Source organism: Tigriopus californicus, chromosome 3 (assembly GCF_007210705.1).
Source record: "Tigriopus californicus strain San Diego chromosome 3, Tcal_SD_v2.1, whole genome shotgun sequence".
NCBI lineage: Eukaryota > Metazoa > Arthropoda > Copepoda > Harpacticoida > Harpacticidae > Tigriopus > Tigriopus californicus.
The window spans coordinates 1,103,101-1,112,775 of NC_081442.1; the positions used below are offsets into that span (position 1 = coordinate 1,103,101).

The following is a 9,675-nucleotide window of genomic DNA, read 5'->3' on the forward strand; positions in this document are numbered from 1 at the left end:
TAAACAATTCTCATAAAGCACTCTTGGGAGTACCCGAGTAAACAGAAACAATGGACTTAAACAAAGACGCCCTCTTTTGTAGATGAATCCGTTCATGTTTTGCCCAAACTACGTTAACATGACAAGTTTGTATTGGATGTGATGTTGCCTGATTAGCCGATCAAAAAATTTTGACCCCGGACCTTGACAGAGTTATTTGTGTTTCCTATCAACTTATTCACGTTGAAAGACAAAGTGATCACAAAACACAAATCAGGAGCTTCATGGAGCCGAAAAACCTTAAACAGGCCTAAATTACTTTAGAGGGGGTGGAGATGCTTCGAACATCTTTCTTGATGTCCATGGGTATGACCTTAAAGGAAAACCAATACAAGAGACTTACTCGTAATTGTAAACCGTCTCGATAGCTCTTGTTTATTCGTTTTTGTTTTGAGAACCCGATCTAAGCATTGAACTAGGGTGCATGTCGAGTTCAAAATAGGTAAAACTAGGACAGAATGGCCTCATATAAATGCGTGTTTTTTAAATTTTCGTTAAAGATGAGGCGCACATTTTGACTTATGGCGTCCAGGACAGAGGCTTTGTCATGATTGACTAAGATTTGCCCATTTTGTCACAGAAAACATGCAATTCAAAAGTTCAACAAATATATCCGTCACTATTCTACTTTAGGCTACCGGTATTAGTTTCAAATTAGGAAAGATAAATCGAACAGCCTACCTCGAGTACGTGAAACAAACTAAAGGAAAAGTCAAGAATGAAAAATTGGATTGGTATTCCAAGCATGACTAAACAGTCATGTCCACCATATGGCAAGGTTGTCACATTTCTTTATTTTTCTGCACGACATTCACCTGATCGTGACAGACAAGTTATTGAATCCTTGTAAATGTGTAAATGCAATGGAAAGGAGAGACACATCGTTGAAAAAAGGTCGTTGAGGCCGGGAATATGAGACCGTGCCAATAAACTAATACTCACAATGAATGTGATACTCAACAACCCATGAGCGGTTTACGTGCAACTCAAAATGTTTCAACCTTTGAATGTGCGGATTTTGATAGTTGTATTCATCGCGAAGACCAAAGGATTTGTATTTGAGAAGAATAAAAGATCTGTGTCGTTGGTCAAACTAAAGAATTCAGCCAGTTCAAATTGACTTCAATAGTACGTTTGACGTCACAAGTAACAAACCTATGTACGTACTTATACAAAGTACGCTCACAAAATGGGCGAACGTACACTTGCCTTGGACGCGCACAGCCAATGCGTCAAAGACGTTGGTGGCTTCATGTCAAATTGGAACAACACGCTTAGGGATGGGTCTTTCTCTTGGCAAACACCCGTAGACTCCAACAACAACAATCACAACCACAACAACAACAACGACATAGATCTGCCAGTATAAAAGCGGAATGTTCGAACAATATGGTCATCAGTTCAACAAGATCTTTTCCACAAAAACAACCAATCTGAAATGAAGGTAAGCTCATTAGTCTACAAATTACTACACTCCCTTCAACACATTTGGAATAGGAAAATGTGATCTTCAAAAAGAATGTTTTATCACTTTCAGTCCTTCATTGTCGCCACTGTCTTGGCCGTTGCTGCCGCCGCACCCGCTGCTGATCAGCCTGCGCCCCCTTATGCTCCTGAGCCCGCCCGTTTATGCTCCCGAGCCCGCTTATGCTCCGCCCCTTACCAACCCGCGTCCTACAAGGAACCTGTTTATGCTCCCGCCCTCACCAACCCACCTCTTACAAGGAACCCGCTTATGAGGAGCCCGCCAAGTACCAATATCAATACGCTGTGGCTGATGATTACTCGCAGACTAACTTCAACCAGAACGAGGCCCGTGACGGTTATGCCACCAACGGCGAGTACCGTGTGGCTCTTCCCGATGGCCGCACCCAAATCGTGACTTACACCGTTCAGGATGGCTACTCCGGTTATGTCGCTGATGTGCGATATGAAGGCGAAGCTCAATACCCCAAGTACGAGCCCAAGCAATCCTACAAGCCCGCTCCCAAGTACGCCCCGCCCTTGCCTATGACCCGCCCCCGTCTATGAGTCCGCCCCCGCTTACGAGCCCGCTCCATCTTATACCATCTAAGTTGTGGCGAATTTCGGATGTTATTTATCAAGATGTTATTTATTTCATATTTGTGAAACAAAAGTCCATTTTGATTGGACAGCATTGTGGTTGTTGATTCTAGTGATTTTCAAGTGATTCCTAAAATCGGTACTAAAAGCTATTAGGCAAGTTTCAACTGTGCTCTCAAGGCTTTTAAGGCGCAATTGGTGAAAGATGTTTTGGTTGCCCTTTCACTAGGATTTTCATGAGCATATTTGGTGCAGGTACTTACTTATTTCAAATTGAATGTGGTAATTTTCGTTATAGTTGGCCATCAAATGCCCTGACAGTACCATAACGATAATCACTATCATATTTGATATATGTTATTGCATGCGCTCATTTTAATTATTTTCACTGCGTTTTGTGATGCTTTATTAGCTAAAGAATGGTATATTAGGTCACTTTAAACACTTTGTAGCGAAAACAACATAAATAAAATTGTAACTTTATCATTGAGGTTTTAGCTGTCTGGGTCAATCAGACCAGGGTGCTGCTTGAACTACATGCTCACTTTAAATCATTTATAAAGATTGAGAGGTAAAAAAGACGAATTTTCACCTTTCATTTTAATAGCATTGGGAATTACATTCCCTGTAGCGGTTAGAAAAGCCTTTGAAAACCTAAACCAAAACAAAAAGGCCTCCTTCAAATACTGCAGTATGCTTATTAAATTCTCAAATGAGGCTATAGCGAGCAAAATACAGGGTGCAATGGGAAAAATTGAGATTGGTCGAATTTCGCTCACTTTCTGCCACAAGTGGCCTCAGGACGAGTACAAAGGCTTTCTTTTCTCTTATGAGAACTCTAAGAGAGAGATGAAACGCCCTGTAGGGTCCTTCGAGGTCGATGGTGAAGCCATTGATAATGTGGAGGTCATGGCCAACATGTTTTGAGATCAGTTATCTAGTGGTTGTTTCAACCCCACTGCATTTAGAAACAACAGCTCAGTTATACAGGGTGACCAGAATAAAGTTGGACAAGAAACTGTTTTATTCGTAATTTATATGTGTAAAGTCTGCACGATTAGATCTTGATCGTTTCGTATTGGTCGAACATTTGCTTACCACTTTTAGTACAAAGGAATATGGATCCAAAAGAAGCACATATCGAGCTTCAGCAAGCGGAGAACAGCATCCGACAAGTTACAAGAGCCTCAACAGCCTCAAAATGAGCTCGATTGCCTGAACTAGCGATTGTTTTAAAAGTGCCGGAAGCGTAGAATATGAAAAAACCGTCCTTCCTCGAACTGTCTTGACAAAACGCCTCATAGAATCTACTTGGAAAGGATTTCCAGAATTCTGCAAAGGTCCATGAGAAAAATGGCATCTGAGACTGGAATTCGGCTAGATTGGGCGTGAAAGCGTAAGGAAAATCATCAGAATTAACTTGAACATGTTTCCTTCAAATACTGCAGTATGCTTGTTAAATTCTCAAATGAGGCTATAGCGAGCAAAATACAGGGTGCAATGGGAAAATTTGAGATTGGTCGAATTGCGCTCACTTTCTGCCACAAGTGGCCTCAGGACGAGTACAAAGGCTTTCTTTTCTCTTATGAGAACTCTAAGAGAGAGATGAAACGCCCTGTAGGGTCCTTCGAGGTCGATGGTGAAGCCGATAATGTGGAGGTCATGGTAACATGGCGAAGGAGGATTTCCAGAATTCTGCAAAGGTCCATGAGAAAAATGGCATCTGAGACTGGAATTCGGCTAGATTGGGCGTGAAAGCGTAAGGAAAATCATCAGAATTAACTTGAACATGTTTTCATATCGAAATCAAGGTCATGTGGTTTGGATGAATGGGATATTTTATACGATAAAGACGGTTTTCAATCCTCACAAGGAACATGTATTGGGTGAAAACCTGAAGGACATTCATGTGGACCAGAGGAAAATATTTCTTCGAAAAAATAATTAAATTCTGTGTCGACCGAAATTCTCAAACTAGATTAGTTGAAGCATAGAGCAAAGCGGTCAAACGATCAAGCGGATAAGACACGAAAATGTATGCAAATTGCCATCTTCATACCCGAAGGTGTGAAGTTTTATAAAACCACCTATGTCGACTTTTTTAAGAGAAAAAGTCTTACCATAGACCCAAAATCAGATCTGGGGTAACCCAGGAGGGTTCTATTGCTTCCAGCAGGATGGGTCCCGAGACACACGCCCAACGTGGTCCAAGCTTGGTGCAAGACAGCTTTTCCACATTTCTGGCTGAAACACATTTGGCTCCTTTCCTCTCCAGACCTCAATGTCATGGATTTTTCCCTACGCTCCATTCTTGAGAGGAAGGCCGGGTCAAATCATACTCCAATGTCAGCGACCTAAAACATGCTTTAAAGGCTACTATAGGCCAACCTCGACCCTGAAGTCATTCATCAAACTTGTCATTCAGTTAGAAGAAGACTGCATGTTGCAGTGAGCACTAGGAGAGGTTGTTGCTAATGATTCGAAAAGCTTTTTTATAAGGACCCTTATTTGCAACGTCACACTGCCCAAAGAAAACGGGAAGAGGCATGGTAGATTGCGAAGTAAACCGCTCTTGCCTTGCCTTGAACGCAATTTCTTTTCCGGACATTATGTGACCGCGGGTCACTAATTACAAATAAGATTTTGATAGAATTAGCCAAAAGCGACGCAAACGCATTACAATGCAACAAAGAGGAATCCGCCCAATCGGCCCTTTATTTGGTAGAGGCTGAGTGACAAAGCGCCCTCTGAAATGCAGAACGTAAAACATATTTCGTGCAACGTAAGGGTGCTATACGAGTGTCTGCTTATCAAATTTCTGACATCAAACACATCTTTAAAAGCCAAAAATCCTTGCCCAATAATATTTTAAGTAACTTGTTTATGGAAGGAAAATCTAAAATGTAGGGAAATTAAGAAATATATCAATCTCAGCTTTTAGAAATTGGGCAAGATGTTCAATTTTAAGTATCAGCTCTTTTTAAGAGGATATCCCAAATAGCTCATGATTTCAAACAACAATAATGTTGGAAAAAGTTAAAAATGTTGAATACATGAAGCAATATAACCAGAATGTAATATCTAGCTTTTCCTGTTTTGCTTTGCACTAGACTGTTAATTTTTTCGAAAAATACAAAACCGAAAAAACAAAACGAAAAGGTCCTTTTTCTGTTTTTCGAAAAATTGCCGAAAAATTCATCAAAGTGTGTAGGATATTACATTGCGACAGTAAGGTCTTTGCCACTTGAATGAGCACGTCATTTTGTCATTCATATACTATTGCCTGCTGTCAAATGTAAAGTTAAGATTGCTGACTCCAATAACGCGAGTGAGTCTTTGCTACAACCACACCTTGGTCTCAGACCGTTACAAAACCTGGTGTCGTAGTTCTGTTCTCCTTAACTTATGGTGCGTCTACACGACAAATAATTCAGCAAATAATTAGCCATTTCACAAACATTGTTTGGGATTTCACAAGCATTTCACAAACATTTCTCGATTTGAACATGTTTAAAGTTTGTTTGCCAAAGAGCAAATATTTCATGGACGACAGCAGATGATACAAAGGAGAGGACCTAGTATGGAGCCCTGAGGAACATCCGACTTGACATCATAAATGTCATCAAGGGTTCTCTCGAGCTGAAAAATTTGCTTCCTACCAGAAATAAAACTTCTATCCTTTTGATCTTTATATGGTCTACGAACGAACTTGAGTTGACAGAACGAGTTAGTCATTGAATGTAGGGTTGATCTGAAATGCTAGTTCAAACAAATTCCAAGTCTGACTTGAACGAATCTACCGGATCAATGAGGCTTAGGTATTCATAATGGTGCGTCTACACGACAAATAATTCGGCAAATAATTAGCCATTTGACAAACATTGTTTGGCATTTCACAAGCATTTCACAAACATTTCTCGATTTGAACATGTTTAAGAGTTAGTTTGCCAAAGAGCAAATATTTCATGGACGACAGCATCCTCCCCAGCCCTTCCAAACAAGGTGTCTCGATTCATCCCCCTCCCGTCCAGACAATGAAAGTGTCGACCCCAGTAAACCCACCCACCCGGGCCTGTCTCGGCTCAGCCCGATCATGGACCCGGCCCCGACTTGACTTGAGCGAGCCAGCCAAGCTAGATGCGTGGATGGACGGATTCCTTGACCTCGTCTAAAGAAGACTGATCCGATTCAAGTTGGATCAGATCATCAGAGACAACGGAATCATCGGCCCATACCTGGCGGTTCTTGGCCGGTTATTAGTCAGCCCTCGGCCGACACACACGGCCATGATCGGTCCTCTACGTACATACACCCTTGAAACCCCAGCATCCAGACCAGCCAGCCACTTTTGGCTGCTCTTTCGTCCATTTCCCGCCCGCCAATTTTAGCCATGAAACTAGATCAGTCGGATCTCAACGGTCCGAGTCCTACCCACTGACTCATTACTTTAAAGCTGCCCATGACCATCACCTTCCCTGTGAAATGCTGTCTGTTCTTGTGGGCGGGTTTTAATTTGTTCGATAAAACTCAACTCTTGTTAGTCAATGCCATCTGTAATGTTAACTGTATGTAAAATATTCAAGTTGGTTTTATCATGTTTAATGCGCTTACTATATTTGAGTTTATGTTTTTGACTTGACCTTTGGGCACCATTAGATAAGGAGATATACATGTCACGTTTGGCGAAGATTTTCTTGTTTGCAATTGTGCTACATACCACCACTAAAAGCACCGGGCAATAAGCATTAGGCATTTTTAAGGAGATATACATGTCACGTTTGGCGAAGATTTTCTTGTTTGTAATTGTGCTACATACCACCACCAAAAGCACCGGGCAATAAGCATTAGGCATTTTTTCAACGATATTTGGAGAAAAAAGACAGATCTGGCACTCCCTAAACCTTAATGCGATGGACATTTTGAAGTCCATTTGAGGAAGTAAAAGCCAGTGCAATCGACCAGGGCCTCTCTTTTACTCACCGAAATAGAATCATAGAGAAAGCAGAAATTTTAGCAATCACCACAACTTCCAATTGTTAAAGGCTTCGATTTTTCTCTAATTTTGGCTAAATTATGGAACAGAGAGTCTCCATGATAAAGGTCAGGGAGGAGAATCAAACCAGGACCACCCACATGAAAGAAAACTTCTCCAATCACTGCACCATATCTCCTACCTTATAAGGATGTCTTTCAAAAGGCGAGATTCGAACTAACATCCCCTGGGGAATTGTGCCGCCTTGGATTAGACCACTCAGCTTTTATACATAACAACTAGAAAGCATATCTGTTCGGAGTTCTTTCCAAGCATACTAAGCTTGGGCTTGAATATTACTTCAGAAACATAAATGATATTTTGCTTGTGAGGGCTTGTCTTGGATGCAAAGACCGTTTATATTATTGGTTTGGTTTTGTTTGGATATCACTCAAACACAGGCGTGTATACTGAGTATTGGCAAAAATTGACATACACTCTTTGAAAAGTTTAATTAGGACGTTGGTGTTTTCGAGTTCTAGAAACGTTCTTTTTATTCATACACTAAACTCCTCGCTTTGACAGCCAGCTTTGCACATTGATGAGAGAAATGCAATCTGTTGTCGACTGCACCCCCAAGTCTTTCTGGACGTCGACTTGCTCTAAATATGTCCCTCCTATGGTATATTGGCTGGAGGGATGCGCCCTTCCAAACCGCTTGATTTTGGTCTTAAACTCATTAAAGCCCATTTTGTTGCATTTTGCCCCACCACCTAGGCTCAGTGTGCACTTGTAGTTTTAGCCCTTTATGGCCTTCTTCAGTTTTTTTAACACCAAAGATTTTGATGTCCTCAGTAAATTTCAGCACTCTAAATGGTTCACTAACGGCCAGATCCTCGACAAAGATTGAAAAAAGCATGAGGGCTTAAGCCATCTGCCTTGTGGTATGCCGCGTATGCGTTTTTGCTGGGAGTCCGAAATGAAACCTCTCACCTCGAGGTGCTCCACCATATGACCCATCAGAATTGATTCCATAATTTCGCACACAGAGGAAGTAAGAACATGGGCCTATAGTTGCTCATGAGTCTCTTATCTCCCCCTTTGTGAAGTGGATAAACTTTGGCAACATTCTAATCGTCTGGAATACAACCAGAGACTACCCTAGAGTTCACTCTTTTGTATTCTATCCTGAGAGCTGGATTTCCATTGGCACATAGTGATTTCCATAAATGCGCCTTGCGTCGAATCTCTTTCAGTAGCACGGTGGTTATAATTCCTGATTAAGTGATTGCTCAAATGCCAAGACTTCTAGTTGCCAATTTCTTTGCTAAATAAACAAAGGAGCAATTTTTGTTTTCTAAAGTATCTTTGAAAGTAGCTCATATTAGTATATAAATGCACTTAAAATACATTTTTAAGTATCTTTGTGCAAAACCTAGCCAAACAATATTAGCAGAACTCTTAGTTATGCACTGATATCAAATTTTATCAATATCTATTCAGCAGATGCTTAGTTATTACACTTTGAAAGTTGCATTTTGCAATAAAATACATCGAAAAATGACATAAACCTAACTTAGTTAATTGCAAAAAACAAATGATGTGCTTTTATGATAGCATGAAATAAATGATATTCTTTCAGTTTCATAAACATTTCCCTAAAGCCTAAAATAAATTAATATAGGCACCTAAAATCTCCTAAGTATTTGAAATTTCCAATTATTATTTTCTTAAACTTGGCATGGTAGACTAGCTGATCTTATGGTTGAAATTTTACAAGGATACATCTGCCAGTTTAATTTTCAAATTTGCCACTTTTTGCACGGATTATTTTCTACGTACCAAAAGTATTTTCATCAAATGGTACAAAAAATGTCTTTAACTTCAGATCACAAATAAATGAACTCATGGTTAACGATTATGATATTACAGTTATGAATGTTTTTATTTAAGTAAGTTTTAAATGATATTATATACTATTTTTTGGTTGTTCTGCATGCTTTTGAGAAATGGAACGTTTTCATTTATTTTTGGGACATTGAAAAAGCAAATTATATTTCTTGGCAATTTCTGTAAGGTATAACCAGAGCATTTTGCAGCCAAATTTGGTGCAAATTACAACTTTTGAAGGGTAATATATCAGAGCCTGTTCAATGGATTTTTATGAAATTTGAATTGAAGACATAACTAAGGATGCTCACAATGTCTATTAACAACGATTTTAAAATACTATCTTCTAATAGGTTTTCAGTGGATTAATATCCTTATAAGAGCTTATCTTAATGAAACATACTTTTTCAAACTTGATCCTTGTGCTGTTTCAACAAGGAAAAACGCAACTAGAATGCTTGGCATTTGAGCACAATCTTTTTAAGTGTAGTCGGAACCACCGTGGTAGGAGAGGCTGGAGCCAGAGCGACCTGGTTTTCTTGCGCCGTGGTCTCTTGGGGATACACGCCTCACAACCAATTTTGAGTGCTTCCTTAACTTCCGACCAAAAATGTTCCACCGTCGTCCCAATTACGGGGTGATTCCAATCTGTTTGATCGACAAAGTGTTGAAATGATCTGAAATCAGCCTTAGAGTAGTTTAAAACTGTT

The 9,675-nt window shown here is 40.1% G+C and overlaps 1 pseudogene; it reads left to right on the forward strand.

Annotated features, from left to right (window-relative positions):
• Positions 1 to 1,477: 1,477 nt before the first annotated feature.
• Positions 1,478 to 2,166, forward strand: LOC131878049 (cuticle protein 19-like; annotated as a pseudogene).
• The last annotated feature ends 7,509 nt before the right edge of the window (positions 2,167 to 9,675 follow it).